Source organism: Lissotriton helveticus, chromosome 1_1, assembly GCF_964261635.1.
Source record: "Lissotriton helveticus chromosome 1_1, aLisHel1.1, whole genome shotgun sequence".
Classification (NCBI taxonomy): Eukaryota; Metazoa; Chordata; class Amphibia; order Caudata; family Salamandridae; genus Lissotriton; species Lissotriton helveticus.
Window position 1 is genome coordinate 2,137,505,551 of NC_136057.1, and position 18,140 is coordinate 2,137,523,690.

An 18,140-nucleotide genomic window follows, 5' to 3' on the forward strand; every position below is an offset into this window, starting at 1 on the left:
GAGGGTGAGCAGGGGTTATTCGAAGGAGTAGTTCCCTTGCCCTGACGTGGAGCTGAGGGTCCCTGCTTGTCACGAGTGCAAACCTGTGCCAACCAGAGACCGTCGGTTCCAACATTGGCGGCAGCGGTGGGATTTCGGATTTGCATTTATGATTTACGTACAGTGAATTACTGATCACCACGTAGTGAGAGCAGACCAAGTAACGAGCCACAGATTACGTCCTTGCCAAGAGATCTCCAATCTCCAAAACCATGCCTGGTACACTCCCCGTGAGAGCACTCTCTGTTATATCTGGATTCGACGAAGTTGACTGGGAAGGGCTTGGGCAAATGAAGATTGATCAATTGAAAGCCCTGTGCGAAAAGTTCCGAGTCTCCCAAGCGGGCTGCAAAACCAGAGCCCAGCGCATCAAGGCACTCACAGCTTGGAAAGAGTCGAGAGATCCGGAAAATCGGGTGGTAGTGGATCCACCCGAGAGTCTTATCGAAGTGCCGGGAGGTCTGTCGTCAGAAGAGCTGGCGGACAGGGCCGCAACCAGAGTGCATGAAGGGGAGATGGCCAGATTAAAAGGACAGATGGCAATGGAAGAAAAACGGCTCCAGCTGGAGCATGAGATACGACTAAAAGAATTGGAGCTGAAAGCGAAGAGCTTGGACGCAGCTCCTGGTGGCAGCACAACGCCAGCCCAGGTAGAGTCAAGGGTCTACGTACCGAAAGATGTGGTGAAGGAGTATTTTAAGGGGGATGACATAGGGCAGTGGTTCCGGGCCTACGAGGTAGCCATGTCCTCCCACCGGGTCCCTGAGAAAGACTGGGGAGCGGGGTTGTGGGGACGGTTCCTGACCGAGGGGCGGGATACCCTGTTAGATCTTCCTTCTGAAGAGTCCAACTCCTACCCGCACATGAAAGGTGCCCTGATGAATCGATTTGGGTTAACTCCTGAAATGTACCGACAGCGGTTTAGGAAGTGTGTGAAGATTCATGGGGGTACGTATGTACAGTATGTGACCTTTTTCTGCAGAGCGCTGGATGGTTGGGTGAAGGGCAGTAAAGTAACGGATTTTCAAGGGTTGCTTGATTTGATGGCATGGGAGCACTTGTTGGATAATTGTTTTCCTGAGTTACGCCAGCACCTGATCGATAGCAAGCTGTCCAACCCAAGGAAGCTTGCCGAGGAAGCGGACCGCTGGCTCAGCACCAGGGTCCACAAAGGTCCAGTGGGAGATTCAGCCAAAGGTGGGCAGGGTCCCCAGCAGAAGAGTGGGGGGGACAGGGGAAAACAGATAGGGTTCCAAAAAGGCCCCCAAAGTAATCCCCAAGGGAACCAAGGGAAGGGTTCTCAGCCTCCTCCACCCCCGAAATCAACCGGGGCCCCGACAGGTAAACCTGTTCAAAGAGGGCCCATCGCCTGCTTTAGGTGTGGTGACCTGGGTCACATTGCCTCTGACCCTAAGTGTCGCTTGTTCGCAAAACCCGCACCCACTGGTGCTCCACCCCGGCAACTAGCTAATGTTAGCTTTGGGGAGGCAGTAGCTGTCCAACTGGGTGGGGATCCCGTTCAGATGACCCTAGTCTCGCTAGGAGACAGTGAGATGGTCCCCGAAAACTACCTGCCCAATAACACTAAAAAATATGCGCCGGTAGTGACCATCAACGGTAAGAAGGCGGAGGCTCTTCGAGATACAGGAGCCAGTGTGACTGCAGTGAGGCAGCACCTGGTGTCTCAGGAGCAGGTAGTACTGCACGCCTACTGTAGGGTTGTCGATGCTGACAATTCTGAGAGCCAATGTCCGATGGCTCAGGTTCCCTTTGAATGGGGGGGGTCTCTGGTACTCTGCAAGTCGCTGTGAGGACCTCCATGCCTGTAGATTGTCTGCTAGGGAACGATTTGGAGAACTCCCCTTGGGGAAAGGTGGAGAAAACGACTCATCTGCGGATGGTGGGTCTACCCGACTGGGCGTGCGTGACCACACGGTCCATGGCAGCCAGTAGGGGTGTTGAAGAGGTCCTGGAGCCTGAGGGAGAGGCCCAGGAACCGGCCTTAGAGAGAAGGCGTAGGGGGCGCGGACAGCCGGCTCCCGAAGTTCCCCCGGCCCAGGAGGAAGCAGACCTTGAGGGGGATGCCCTGGAGCCTACCGGGGAACAGATCGCTAAACTGGGAGACCTGCCTGAGCTGACCCATTGGCAGCAGGAAGGGGGTCCCTCCAGGGAGGAATTCTGCCGAGAGCAGAGAGAGTGCCCTTCTCTCGTAGGGATGCGGCAACAGGCTGCGGACCAGGCCAATGGTGTTCAGTCCGGAAAACACTTGGTATACTGGGAGAACGATCTCCTGTATTCAGAGCCTAAGGCTGCTGAACCTGGTGGTACCCCAGAAGTTCCGGGCCTTCCTACTGGGTTTGGCTCACAATGTGCCGTTAGCAGGACATCTGGGGATGGACAAGACCTATGACAGGCTTGTCACCCACTTTTACTGGCCCCAGATGCACCGGAGCTCAGATGCTCACTGTAGGACATGCCCGACTTGCCACGCCAGTGGTAAGTGTGGAGGGAAGAACAAGGCTCCCCTCCAACCATTCCCCGTCGTCAGTACCCCATTCCAATGAGTGGGAATTGACATTGTGGGGTCTCTGGACCCCAAGACAGCCCTGGGCAACAGGTTCATCCTGGTCTTGGTGGACCATGCCACCCGGTACCCTGAAGCCATCCCTCTGAGGACAGTGACGGCCCACGTGGTGGGATGAGCACTGATGGGAATTTTCTCTCGAGTAGGATTCCCTCTAGAGGTGGTGTCTGACAGAGGTACCAATTTCATATCGAAATATATGAAATCCCTTTGGCAAGAGTGTGGTGTAACGTACAAGTTCACCACCCCTTACCATCCCCAAGGAAACGGGTTGGTTGAGAGATTCAACCGAACCTTGAAAGGCATGATCATGGGCCTAGAAGGACCAATGAGACGTAAGTGGGACGTCCTCTTGCCATGCCTACTGTTTGCGTACCGAGAGGTGCCACAGAAGTCGCTCGGGTTCAGTCCCTTCGAGCTTCTGTACGGTCACCCGGTCCGAGGACCCCTGAGTCTGGTTCGGGAAGGCTGGGAGCAGTCTCCCAGGAAACCTACCCAGAGTGTATATAGCTACATGCTGGCCTTCCGAAACCAGACCCGGCGATTCAGGAAACTTGCTGAGGCAAACCTGGAAGCCAGCCAGGAAGAGATGAAGCGGTGGTACGACCAGAATGCCACTCTGGTGGAGCTTCAACCTGGACAAAAGGTGTGGGTCTTGGCCCCGGTGGAGCCCTGTGCACTTCAGGATAAGTGGACGGGTCCATTCGAGGTTGTGGAGCGCAAGAGTCCTGTCACCTACCTTGTGAACTCGCAAACTCCCAGGAACCCTTTGAGGGTCCTACATTTTAACCGCCTTAAGCCCCACTTGGAGAGGTCCGAAGTGGGCATGCTGTTGACAACCGATGACGGAATGGAGGAGGAGACCGAGCCTCTTCCGGACCTCTTGGTGGCCTCCGAGCGAGACGGGTCAGCGGATGGAGTTAACCTCTCACCCTCCCTGACCCCTGAACAGCAGAGTGATTGCCACCAGCTGCTGGGGCAATTTTCTGACTTGTTCTCCCTGGTCCCGGGTGTCACAGATTGGTGCGTCCATGATGTGGATACAGGCGACAGCTTGCCGGTGAAGCACAAGGCTTACCGTGTGACTGACAGGGTACGAGCCTGCATCAAGGAGGAAGTCTCGAAGATGTTTGCTCTTGGGGTGATTGAGTACTCCAGCAGTCCTTGGGCCAGCCCAGTGGTCTTGGTCCCGAAGGTTGCGACGCCGGGAACCACACCCGAACTACGGTTCTATGTGGACTATCGAGGACTCAATTCGGTCACGAAGACTGACGCGCACCCCATCCCCAGAGCTGACGAGCTCATCGATCGGTTGGGGGCTGCCCGGTACCTCAGTACGTTTGACTTAACGTATGGGTACTGGCAGATCGCCTTAACTGACGGGGCCAAGGAGAGGTCCGCGTTTTCAACCCCAGATGGGCACTACCAATTCCGGGTTATGCCCTTCGGGATGAAAAACGCCCCTGCCACCTTCCAGAGGTTGATGTTGGTTGGACTGGACGCGTTCAGTGCCGCCTACCTGGACGACATCGCAGTGTTCAGCAGTACGTGGGAGGAACACTTGCGACACCTATGGGAAGTGTTGGCGGCTCTGCGCAAGGCAGGCCTCACGATCAAGGCAAGCAAGTGTCAGATCGGGCAGGGTTCAGTGGTGTATTTGGGACACCAAGTTGGGAGCGGCCAGGTGGCGCCCCTTCAACCCAAAATCCAAACCATCCTGGCTTAGGAAGCCCCCAAGACCCAAACGGAGGTGAGGGCCTTCCTCGGACTCACTGGGTATTACAGGAGGTTCGTCAAGGGATACGGCACCATCGTTGCCCCCTTGACCGAGCTGACTTCGAAGAAGCAGCCCCGGAAAGTTATCTGGACTGACGCCTGTCAGGTAGCATTCGACACCCTGAAGACGGCCATGTGCACAGCGCCCGTGCTCCTGGCTCCTGATTTCTCCAAAGAGTTCTTAGTGCAGACAGACGCTTCAGAGCTTGGGATTGGGGCTGTCCTCTCACAGACGACTGAGGAGGGATGAGATCACCCTGTGGCCTTCATCAGTCGGAGGTTACTTCCACGGTAACAGAAGTGGAGTGCGATTGAGCGAGAAGCTTTTGCTGTGGTCTGGGCCCTGAAGAAGCTAAGACCCTACTTGTTTGGGTCTCACTTCCGAGTTCAGACGGACCACAGGCCCCTCAGATGGTTGATGCAAATGAGGGGTGAGAACCCGAAACTGTTGAGGTGGTCCATTTCTCTACAGAGTATGGACTTTACGGTGGAACATCGCCCTGGCATAGACCACGCCAATGCTGACGGTCTGTCAAGGTTTTTCCGCCTTAGTGATGAGGAACTCCCTGGGCAAGGGTAGTTCTCCCCACATTTCAGCTGGAGGGGACACGTGTTAGACCTGGCACCTTGGCGTGAGTCTCCCTTCCACTTTTTGCTGATGTGCCTCAGATATTTTGCTGGTGTTCGATGCTCAGGGCACTGCGCCACGGCCAATCCGTGCCGCAGTGCAAGTGCTCCCAATGTAAAGTGTATGTACAATTGATTTCCACGATTGGCTTATTTGGTTAATGTCAGTCCCCAGTAACGTGCACGAGGAGTGCCGGGGCTTGTAGATACAAATGCTGCTAGTGGGCCTGCAGCGCTGGTTGCGCCACCCAAAGAAGCGGCCTCGTAAAGACATGACTCGGCTCTGCCATTGCAGACCCCGCGTACAGTCCCGTACTGTCACGCTGACTGCGCAAGGGCCCACACTTGCCAGTCCCTGAACCTTCCCTAAACTCCATATCAGTCACCCCTACGGTAGGCCTACGGGCAGGGTGCATTGAAGCATAAGGTAGGACAAGCCTAGAGTGTGGCATGTCCTCATAGTGAATTACCGCCCTTCTCGTTCTTCACTATGGAAGGGCTACCGGTTCTCTTAGGCCAAGATGAGCTGGCTGAGCTATTACACGCTATAGTCCCGGCAGACTCCGGGAACACGGTAGCATGTCGAGTTTAGTATGCCTGAACTCAGAATAATAAAATACTTCCTTTAGCAAGGGTTATTTTAATATCCTGGGTTTGCAAATGCTACTTTTAGAAAAGATAGCCTTTGCGCGCCTAACTATTTAGCCCGCCTCTGCCAGGATGTGTATCTGTTGTCTGGGTTTGTGTGAGTGACAGGGCTGGGAGATTCCCGGGGACAGTTGGGACCCCCAGGTGGTAAATAGGGTGCTTGCACCAGGATGGGTGGGCGGAGTAGTCCTTGACTCTGAGTAGGGTTGTGCTCCACCACCACAATGCTGGCTCCACCCCCCTGCGGAGCGTCTGATGTCCCTGCCCGCACTCTGAAAGAAGACGGCAGCTTCCTGTAAACAGAGTACTCCAGAACCGGGTTGAACTAGGCTCAGGCCCCCTGGCCTGCAAAGACAAAAGAATCGCAGTATAAATATAGGAGCCCCGCTCCTTACAAATCAGATCCAGTTTTGACCACGACGAACCTCTGCCTGACTAGAAGGACCAAGAGAAGCTGAAGGACGGAAACCGGTCTGAATCCTGTAAGACTGGCCTGCAGTGGTGCCTTGCTGAGAACGGAGAGGAAAGGACCAGAAAGGACTTTGTAGACTTGTGCCTGAAACGATCTCCAAGGGCTTGATCGAGAGCTTGCCCCCTGAACGGAACCCCAGGACCATTGGGTTCTATCTGCTTGTGCCCGTCTGCTGTTGGGCCTTAGTTCTTATTCCCTCGCCGGAGTTGTGACTCGGGTGCCTTCGCCCCCTCCCAGGTCGTGACAGCTCGGAGCCTGGTCGCCCCGCCGTAGAGCGCCCGCTCATCCCTGAGTCGCTCTCCTCTTCAGTGCCGGGCCGCCTGCTCTCCTGTCACCTCGCCGCTAACGGAGCGCGTTGTGCACCTCTCATCTTCTCCTGCCGGAATCTGCACGGAGCGCATTCCATAGCCTCGGACGGTCGGTACGTCGTAACGTACCAGACTGTCTCGCTTTGCCCTCCTGCATACCAAGACCCGTGTTGCACCTCAAGAAAGGCCCCCCCGTACAGTGGTACCGGAAGCCTGGTGTTGCACCCGTCTGCCGTAGAACGTGACGCCCCTCACAGATCCACGAGTACGACCCAGCGTGCTAAGAAGTAGTACGCCCCGCAGGCCTGAACGGCGCCTCGCCCCGTGAGCTGCATCGACCCCGGATCGCCACAACCCTCCACAGTCCTGCTCCTCCACCTCGCCCCTCGAGGGGGACCTGAGCCGGAGAGATCCTCTGGAGAACCGTCGGCCTCGTTCGGAGTCCGCCCTCACCAGCCGCGCCCGAAACGCCTCGGACTTCCACAAGCAAGGTACCCTTGAACTCCGTCCCAAGTTCACATCGGATCCAGGGTCCGCAACGTTCTTATTTCCCTGTCATCGTACCTTGCTGACCAACGAACATTTAAAGACTAAAGCTTGCCTAAATACCATCTGTTGGCCTCGAATCGTTACATGTATATGGTCTTGTGATAATCCTGCTTGAATCTACCTTTTTATATAAAGTATACGTATTTTTGATACAACTATTTGTGGTGGGTCAGTGGGTTTACTGTGTGTGATCATAAATGCTTAACTTACTATTGCCCTGAGGATTAGCCTTGTCTGCTCGCGCCACACTACCTAGAGGGTGAGCAGGGGTTATTGAAGGAGTGGTTCCCTTGCCCTGACGTGGAGCTGAGGGTCCCTGCTTGTCACGAGTGCATACCTGTGCCAACCAGAGACCGTCGGTTCCAACAGATATGTTTTGCTCTATTACTTTTGCTAATTTCTTCTTACAGGGCACAATGTGTTATCCACGCATCGACATTTCTTCTCCCTGTTTTCCTGTCTAGATGACTAGAGAACCGGGGGTGTGAACACTGAGGTGTATGACTTGGAACGTAAGGGGGCTGACTAACCCAGGAAGGGACAGGTGTTGTCTTACCTGTCCAGACACAATACCGAGATAGCTTTTCTACAAGAAACCCACTGTGCTCTGAACTCCCCAAACCGCTATGCTTCAAACCAGGAGAATAATAGCTTTTTTGCCAACTACACGACATATTCCAGAGGTGTCTGCATCCTAATTCACAGTGCGATCCGCTTCAAGGTGCGAGAGGTCATTGCTGACCCTGAGGGCCGCTATTTGCTAGTTTCCGGCATGCTTCCCACCACATCCCTTTTATTGGTCAATATCTACTCCCCTGACGTGGATGCTCCTGAATTGTTATTGGACTTTTCCACACATCTCACATGACTACATGCAAATTCCATATTAATGGGGGTGTGACTTTAATCTAACACTCTGTCCTTCTTTGGACTGGACTGGCACCGGACAAGTGACCAAACCTCACTCTATACAAGCGCTCTCTTCCCTCCTACGATCCCTCGTCCTCACTGATGCCTGGTGTTATAATCACCAGCTAAACAAGGGCTATACTTTCTATTCTGACTCCCATGGGTCATTGTCGTGCATTGATCCCTGGTATCTTTCTCCTCATTTGTTGCTTGTGATCGCTGATATTGAGCACTTGAACCATGTCGGATCACTCTCCATTGATTTTGACCCTTCAGCTCCCCAATATTGCGTTACCTTGTGCGTCATGGCGATCCCCTACGAATGCACTACTGGACGAGGTTTTACGTGCATAGGTTCATGATGCATTTGTTGAATACTTTAAACTCAATACCGGGACCATATCACAGAATTCAATATTCTGTGAAGCTTTTAAAGCGTAGATCAGAGGGGTGTGCATTGCCAAGCACTCTGTGGTACTCTGCTCCATACATGGAGAACTAGCGACTATTGAGCTTGCATTGAAGGATCTCAACGCACAGACCCTGACTGATGAACCCTCTCCATCACTGCACCAGCATGCAGCACAAATCCAAGACTTCCAAGACCTTGCAGCTCGCGAGGTGAACTATCTGGGCAAATATGTGCAAGCACAAGTTTATCGAGAGGGGTGAGAGACCTGCCCGCATGCTGGCCAAACTACTCCGCCCCCTATTTCAGGCTTTTTATTACGTACCTTCAGCTGGATGACAGTTCCATACTCACGCACCACAAATACATCTCTGCTGCTTTCCTCACCTACTACGCTTGCTTGTACAAGTCGCGTTGCGTTGCTACTGATGAAGCACTGGCTGATTTGGCATAGGTGGCCATGGTCTGGCTGGATGGGGGATGGCAGGACTTCCTCGCCTCGCTTATCTCTTGTGATGAAATCTTGAAACCTATTGATGACCTCAGTGGCGCACGTGTCCTGGGTCTAGGCGGTTTTACCAGCAATTTTTATAAGACTTACAAATCATAATTGATCCCCCACCTGTTGTAGGTCTATGCAGAATCCCTAGAATGGGAAATCCTTCCCCCCCCACAATGTGTGAGGCAGTGTTTACCCTTTGACTCAAACCAGGCAAATCCCCACACAGCTGCACCTTGTACAGACCAATGTCCCTGTTAAACAAAATGCTGGTTAGAGATCTTGCTATTTGTCTCTCCCTTCTTATGGACAGTATAATCTTCCCATTACAATCTGTATTTTTACCAAACTGCTACACATCAGTTAACCTTCGAACTGTGTTCGCCATCTCTAATCAAATGACTTCTGATCTCCCTGCTGTAGCGGTTCTACTGGACGCCGAGAAGGCAGTCGATTCACTAGAATGGTCCTTTCTGCATGCTACATTGTGGAAGCTAGGGGTGCCGAAGGGGTTTCGGGACCTTGTTCATTTACTGTATTCTGCCCCATTGACCCAACTAAGAGTGATTGGCACCTTTACCGACTAGTTTGCGCTTTTTTCGCAGTGTTAGACATGGATGCCCCCTGTCACCTCTATTGTTCATCATCACCATGGATCCCCTTGTGCGTCATTTTCATGAGCAACACCTTGCGTGCGGATTACACTTCCATCAAGGCCCCCTGCCACTAATGTGATGCTTTTCGTCAGAGACCCCAAATCCAATATTCCCGCTCTTCTTCATGAGGTCATCCGCTTTGATGCCTTCTCGGGGCTTACTGGTGTAATCTGAAGTTTTCCCTCTGACTGAGGCAACTGTCCCTTGTCCCCTTGAGTTCCCCTTACAGTGGTGCACGGATCCCCCCCAGATACTTTGGTATTTATCTCCATGGAAACGGTCTGGATTTCATTCGCCTCAATTGCGGCCCTCGATTGATAGGCTGTCATCCCGAATTGATCAGTGAATTATACTCTTCTTGTCCATCACTGGTAGGATTGCCACCATCAAAATGGTGGTGCTACTCCATTTTTTATATTTATTTCTCAATATCCATATAGTACAAATCAATAGCTTCTTTGATACCTTGTGTAGCATGCTCAGGTAGCTGGTGTGGGCCGGCAGACAACCAAGAATTCACTAGCAAACATCTATGCCCTAAGCACGCTGCATGTTTCGGGTCACTGATTTCTATCTTTTCTACCTTGTAGCGCAGGCACACTTTGCTTACTATTGGTTTCACCCTAACGCTCGCCTACAATTCCTGATGCTGGAATGGACTCAAGCCAGCACATATCCCCTTTCCACTATGATGCCACATGGCCTACCCAGGACCCCTTCGGAGATATAGACACTTACGACCACACACTGGGCCTGGGCCAGACTCCCAACAATATCTAGGCTTTGATCTCTTGTACTCTCCCCACATTCCTCTCACTGATAACTCCTGGCTTCTGATGACGTCTGAGGCATTGACGAAGTTCTCGAACCCGCTGCCTCCCTCCTCGACAGCGTCCTTCTCACAGATAGAAAGAGCGTCGCTCACCTGTCGGTAATTCTCGCAGTTTGTCCCCGAGGGTCGGCTTCATGCCTGTCGGGGCGTGGACTCTCCCCGGGTGGTGATGCCCCGCGCGTCCTCCCCTTATCTGCTGTTTCCCGGTGTGAGAGCGACTAGAGCCCAGATCGAGACATATGCGGCGGCTTTGCAAGCCTCGCTGGCTACGCCCCCTCCTCCTTTCCCTCCTGGGACGTTTGCGGATCCCTTGCAGTGTGCGGGGCCCTACGTGGTGTCGCTGGCGGCTCTGGCCCCAGCTGGCTCAGATCCAGGTTCGGAGGATGTGGTGCCTTTCGGGTGCGGCCATTCGGGGTTCCCTCTTTCGGACCACGACGCCTCTGCTTCGCCACAAATTCCCACGGAAGTCCCTGTGGTGTCACGGTAGGTCACCGGGGCTCGGGATGCACCTGAGCCCCTCTCGGTCCTCTGGACAGGTGGCGGTCTTGTCTGAGGCCGAGGTGACGCCACTTAGGCGCCGGCGGCTGCTGGCCCTGGCGGCACCACAGGGGTCGGCAGAGGGCCCCTCTCGCCCCGTTAGGGGCTGAGGCTGGCGGGGGTCTCTTCGTTCCTCCCCGGGGCCCTCTTCGTTCCTCCCCGGGGCCCTCTCGTCCCTCTACGCAGGCAGCTGCCTCGTCGGAGGTCGGGTCGACGCCTTTCCGGCGACGTTCCTTCGCCGCACAGCCTCTCGCCCAGCCCCGGACTCCTGTACCGCGCCATGTCGGAGGCCGCCCCGGCGTTTCCCCCGGCACCGGACGATGACGAAGTCCTGCCTCAGATTGCGGACTCTACGGCGCCAGGCTGGCGTCGGATCGTTGACTCGTCTTCGGACGCCTCCTCTTCTCTAGAGGTTCGGAGTTTGCTGGTGTCATCCTCGCCGGAGACGGGCCACCGCATTGTGGCTTTTTCACCGGTGTCGTCGGCTCCTCGCGGTCTCCGCAGCCGCAGTCTTCGCCAGAGGAGCCTCAGGTTCCCCACTCCTAGGTCCCTCTTCCTTCTTTCCGGATCTGGCCCTTCCCTCCTCCGGTTGGCTTGGGGGATGGCCGCCTTAGCTTGCAGCCGTCACCTAACGAGGAGCTGCTTTCCCCTCCGCGGGGCCCTACGGAGACGGATGCGTCTTTCGCTTGCTCTGTTTCCACGGCAGTGGGTATTTTGCGCATGGGTGACCTAGCCACCCATTTCCTTGAGGATCATCTTCTGGAGGTTCTCCATCCGGGTTCTGGTGGCAGGGAGCTGTTGCTTCCTTTTGAGGGTTTGCTCCATTCTTCTCTTTTGGGTACTTGGGGCCGTCCCGCCACGGGGGACCCGGTGCCCCAACACCTTCTACACCGCCATCATCCGGCGCCGTGTGATCCGGTGTGTCTTCCCCTCACCCCTCTACCAGAGGCCCTCTTTTGCATACTGCCTTTCCTTCTTTGCCGCCGCTGTTGTCTCCCCCATTGCGGGAGGCCCGTTGGCTGGACTCCTGGGGGCGCAATATGTTCGCCTCCACCAGTGCGGCTCTGCGGGCCCTTAACACGCTGTGTGTTTTGTCTCTGGCCACTTCTTGTTTGTGGGACTCAGAGGAGTCCTTATGTCTGCTGCTTCACAGGAGGATGTCTGTGTTGATTTGAGACACCATGTGTTGGGTGGCCGGGAACTGGCGGCGTTTATTCTTCACTCCGGGTTGGACATCTCAGAGGTGCTGGGTCGTGCCATGGCTTCTTCGGTTGCCCTTTGTCGCCATGCCTGGCTTCAGGACAGTGCGTTCCCGGAGAACGTTCGAGAATGGTTGGTGGACCTTCCCTTCGATGGTGCTCTTTTGTTCCATGCCCCTGTGGACTCTGCCATCCAGAGGTTCTTAGCGGGGCTTCGTCGTCCTCCTCATCCTCCTTCTCCTCCCCCTCAGTGACCTGCGAGTTGATCTGGTACTTAGAGATGTTCTTCTGTTGGGGCGGGTCGCCGCGGTTGTCTGTTCCGTGTGCTTCACGGCCTCTCGAGTCCTCCTTGTTGGGACTGTGGTTCTGTTGGCTGCTGGCCAGCCCTTCTTCTTGACTGTTTGTTTTTCCTTTGGGTTTTTTTGCACCATGCTGGCCCTGAGATTGGGCCTTCTGTATTTCTCCTCTCTGGCTGCTTGGTAAGCCTGCTGTGGGATTGTTGCCACAGGTCTTTTCTGTTGTCCTCTGCTACGGAAGTATTTTCCTAAGAGGTTCCCATGTCTTGGGACGTGACCTACCCTAGGTGGGGTACTGGTGGCTGTTATACAGCCCTGTTCTTTGCTGGGGAGCTGTGGTCGCCCGCGGGCTTCTGCTCTCCGTGGCATTATAGTATATTGCAGATACAATCTTCTTGTTGATGTCTTGGACTAGCTTCACTTCCGCCACAGGGTGTTCTTCTCTGGGGTCGCTGCCCTGTTTTGCCTGTTCTGGCCTGCTGTCTCTGGCCTGGCGTCATGGTCCTGTCCGGTCTCACTTCTTTTTGGGCCGTGTGTGCGGTCTCCTCCCTGGGGGGGTGTCCAGGCTCATCTTCTTCTTCTGCTTCTCTTCGGCTGGAGTCAGGTTTGCTCTGAATGCTTCTTCCAGTGGGCCTTGCACCCGGTTTTACCTCCTCTTCCTGTGGGAGGTGTTGGTCCTTGACGTCTTGTCCCTTTTTGCGGGCGCAGTCCATCCCTGCGGGCCTTAGGAGGGTTCTTCCTGGTGGACCCTAGGTTAAGCTTTTAGGCTTCCGCCTGTTTATTGCTGGCGGCGCCGTTCTGTCTGGAATTGCCTTTGCTCTGTCTCTTCTCCTTGGGGTCTCTAGGTTACTCTTTTCCTTTGGTGCTCCTCTTCCTGGCCTTGGGCTTGGGTGGAGGCTTGTTGCCTAGTATGGGCGTGGGGTGCTTGGCCTCCTTTTGCCTTGCCTTGCTTCCTTTGCTGGATGACGGACAGTCTGCATCTTCTTTCTTTCTTTTTTCCGCATTCCCTTTGGGGTTGGTGGTCTTCTGCTGGCGGGGTTTTCCCCTTACCTGGGGGACGGGGCTTCTCGTCCTGTCTCGGGTCTCGGCCCCTGTGGGTCCCTCTGTTACGGCCACGCACGTGGGGTCCTCTCGCAGACCCTCCTTCCCCTTGGGTATAGCTAGTGTATCTATTTTACGTGAAGGAATCTGTGGCTAGTAGCCTCTATCAGATGTATGAGTTACTTACCTTCGGTAACAATGTATCTGGTAGAGATGATTCTAGCCGCAAATTCCTTCACGGCCCGCCCTTCCTCCCCATTCTGCGAGGACTTTTGGCTTGGTCTTTTTGCACTTGCCTCCCTGTGGGTAGCTGTGTCTTCTATGAGTACAGTTTTTCCCTCTTTCTGGCAGGATGTTTGTCCTGTTTCATTGTTCCTCTCCTCCCCCCTTGGCATATTGGAGGATAGGTTTGTGGGTGCTCTGTGCCCCTATGCTCTGGTTGCTCCAGGTTTGGGTCTACCTTCCACCCCGCCCCTCCCTCCCCCCCTTTTCTTACTAGGGCTCCGGGCCCTCTGCTGTCCTTAAGTTGGGGTCTTTTGGCTGTGCCTCCGCCCAGTGTTCATTGTGGGGGTTGTCACACTCTGTGATGGGGCTGTCTTGGACTTTTATCGTTCCTTGTCTGTCTCGGACTAGTTCCCCTTCGTTGCTTTGATTGGGGTTGTAGTCCTGCCACATGTTGCCATTACGTTTTTACATGTGTCCTTTGTCTCCAGTGAGCGTTATCTCTGTACTGGCAGGGTTGCTGCTCAGGGCTGGGATTTGTTCTTTCTTCTTTCCCTGCCTTTGGGTACTGCAGTGCCTGGCACTGCATTTTATGATATTGTTCCTCACCAATCCTTTTCTGTTCTTCGCACACTGTTACTATAACCTCTCACAGCTTTGTCTGATGGCTCAGCGTTGTGGCACGGAAAAGTTCTCTGAAGAAAACTGACGTAGGCGCACCGGGGTGGGACTTATGTGACCTCGCTGATGTCACGTACGCGGACAACGCCTGGGCGGAGTCGCGTGATGCCGTCCCCCTGGTGAGCAGGGATGCTGCGCAAAAGATTTTCCAGATCCAGTATCACGCCTGGGGGTCATTCTACGTGAAGGAATCTGCGGCTAGAATACTCTCTACCAGATACATCGTTACTGAAGGTAATTAACTCGTATGTTTAGTATCAAACAATCATCGGCATAAATGACACTTCAAATACCTGCACCAGGCGTACACTACTCACCTCATGGTTAGAATCGACCCCACCAAATCACACTGTTGTCTTAGATGTGCAGCCGAACATGCAGATTTCACACATCTGGCATGGAACTGTGCGCCTATTGTTAGACATGGGGTAGCATGGTGCAGAGCAGGGGGCAAAACTCCGGAGGAAATGTGCAAAGCATCCACGCAGTACACACAGGCGACACACAAGGCACACTACAAAAAGAGACCACATCAGTTTAGGTGAAAAACAGCATATGTATTATGCCAAACATGTTAGGATCTTATCACAGGTATGAACACGTTGCCACCTGACACCAGGCAGCAATACGCAAGGGGACTGTTTACAGGGCAGGGCCAATCGGGCCGCTGCCAGCATCATCACAAGGTACAATAACTGGGTAGCAGCTAGTACCTACTGGCAAATCCATGCACTTGGCATTATCCCAATAGTATTATGCATGAATTACATTTGCCTGAGACCTCTCAGTAGGCGTAAAAGCATTAGGCCTAAACCTGCGGCATAACTGCAATATCATTAGGCATAAATCATAATGGGTCAGACATAGGCCTAGATCACCATAGCCCGATATTTGCAGGCACATTAGCATTGGGCATACTCACATGACATAAGGCAAACTTGCACGAGGCGTCTCTATATGCATAAAAACACATTATGCGCAACCATTAGGCATGGAAACATAGGGGACACTCATCAGGTTTAGACCACCTTAGGCGGGGCATAAGCCACCTCAGCTCAGGTACAGCACAGTATACAGGACACCAGCAATGCACGCACTAGGGGATAAAAACCTTCAGCATCCACCTTGGGCATCTAGACGCATTAAGCATACGTTACATTAAGCATCAATCACAATCCCCCCCATTAGGTCGGAATCCTGAACAACCCCACATTAGCATGAAAACATGAACACCCATTAGGTATAAGATCATTAGGGGAACAACCTTATCATGAACCACAGGCCCATTATGCATAAACACATTTGTATAAGTCACATTGGCCTAAATCAGCGCTGCAAACCGGAGGGAAAAGCATTAGGTATCATCCTAGGTACAAATGCATTATGCAACAATATTATGCAAGAAATCATATGGGGCAATAGGCCTCACAGACATAAACCCAATTCACCCCAACCGGGGGCACAACACTCTGAAACTGGCCCCAGGCCAACTAGCCTCTCTCTGGGGCTCAAATGCCCTATGTACCGCAAAGTCAGGGCTGGCTGCAAAAACAGCAAAAGCAAAGTGCGCAAAGCACTGGAGCAGGGCAGGAGTGTCTCCCCCTCCTCTCTCTCTTCTCTGATGAGTACAATGCCCCCCGATACGTTGCAGCTACCCACTGTCAACCAAGCAGGCAGGGGGGAATCCCACACGCCGGTATCCCCTCGTAGCACTTTAGAATCCCGGCGCTGCAGACGTCTGCTCCTCTTCTCCTGGGCACAGTTGTAGCACCTTGGCAGCAAGCAGAGCACAGTCAATGCGAATAAGGCACTCTGGCAGCACCACAATGCAGCACACATGCAGGGGAATTGAAATATAGCGCTTTGACAGTACAGCACTGCAGGCCTCAGGCTCCTTGTCCTCTGGCACCCTGAATATAGCGCTTACGATGTGCTCAGTCCCACCAGGGGCTTCAGGGACGACAGGTAGCGCTCCTCACCAGCAATGCGAATATAGCGCTCACGAGACGCTAGGTAGCTGCCACAGATTAAGGGTTCCACATAAGGATATAGGGTCCACGCTCCTCTCTTCTCACTGGCCATCTGCATATAGCGCTTGGGCAGTACAGCGCTAGATTGCGGGCATGGGGAGGGTACAGGCAGTCCACATGGACGGCTCACGAGGCGCTAGGTCCCACCAGCAGACTCGGGACAACAGGTTGCGCTCCTCACCTCCTTCTGGGCGCAGTCAAAGGTGCTCCTTGGCAGTCAGTCATAGCGCTCTCTTTTTCCAGGCGCTAGGGAGCAGTCAGGGCCCAGGTGTAGCACTCATGAGGTGCTAGGGCAGGAGAGCAGGCAGGCAGTGCTAGGCCAGGTCAGCGGTCAGGGGTACTCATCAGTACAGGACAGCAGCTCCTCTGAACCATCATCCCCTGTAACGTGGCACTCCTGGTACAGCAGCCTGAACTCCAGCAGCAGGCTCTCACTGGCCCTGTGGACTGTGGAGGGGTACAGATGGGCTCAGGGGCCAGCACACAGGCCCATGCGGTGGCACCCCCTGGCAGCAGGTCCCATCACTTTCAAGTCCACGCTCTGACTGAGCACATGACATCTCTACTGCTCTACATATACCAGAAAGGTTGGAAGCTTCTAGAAGGTCCCTGGCAGTTCCAGCCTCAACTGTCACTGTGGGGAGTATAGAGCACCTTGTCACTAGACCGCTAACCCACCTCAGTCAGGTGGCACAAGCAGACAGAAATGGCGTCCATTTTAAAACTGACATTTTACAAAGGTGCATTTCTACAATGGTGAAAGAAAACTAGACCGCCAACCCACTGCAGGCAGGCGGCACAAAGCACACAGCAATGGCGTCCATTTTAAAAGTGACATTTCTCCACAGCAGCTCAAATACATCTGCGCACGCCATTGCACAGGATGTGTCACTGTATCTCACACCACTCATGGCCTATACATTCCTCTACCATGGGGGAGATATCCTAAAATAGGGGGGGTGAAAAGCGAACATTTTTGGGAAAATGGGCCAAGTCCAACACCTATACTCTCCTATCTGAAAGAAACAGGTTAGTATTAGTTTCCTTACCTTAGAAAATCCCCAGTTGTCAGACTGGATCCGGAAATTTTTGCGTAGCAGTACCCTTGCGCGTCGGTAGGCGTCGTCTGCGACTCCGCGTCCGTCGTTGGCGTCGTGGGCGCCAGAATGACGTCGCCGCCCTCGCGCGCTGACGTCAGTTCTTCTTTTTTCCGCTCCAGTAAGCGCCGATCCGGAAAAAGTGGTACCCTTAGTCAATTTTTGACTAAACTTTTTCGATCATTTTTGATCCATTTCGAAGTCTGTACGACTCCGACGGTGCCGGTAGGGATGCCCGGGTTCAAACCCTGCGCCGACTGCGCCCGACTGATGTCGGTCACCGACCCCCATCGCCGGTGTCTTCATTGCCTGGGCCTCGACCACGACGACAAGGCCTGTTCCGACTGTCGAGCCCTGACGTCTAAGGCTAGGCGGGAGCGGTCCCGCAAGCGGCTCGAGCTCCGGCAGTCGGCCCCGCGCCGCTCAAGGTCCCAGTCCGACAGGAGGTCGAGGGACCGGTCGCGGGGTCGGAGCCACCATGGCTCCGGGAGTCGTCCACTGTCTTCAGGCTCCTCAGGTAAGCATAAGAAGTCGAAAAGACGTCATCGCTCTTCCGACTCCCCCTGACGCTCGCGCGACGTGGCCGGGGGTTCGGGCGACACCGCCCACGCGGCTCCGCCGGAGCCGCAGGCGTCGCGGCCTGCTCCATACCCGACGGTCCCTGTGCAGCACGCGACACCGGAGGAGATCGAGGCCTTCCTCTCGGCCATGAGGTCGCTCACTCATCCG

At 54.2% G+C, this 18,140-nt stretch overlaps 1 protein-coding gene across 6 annotated transcripts in view; it reads left to right on the forward strand.

The window, feature by feature from the left end:
* Positions 1-18,140, forward strand: part of BRDT (bromodomain testis associated) — a 2,808,714-nt gene that overhangs the window by 2,711,472 nt on the left and 79,102 nt on the right. The window lies entirely within an intron of this gene.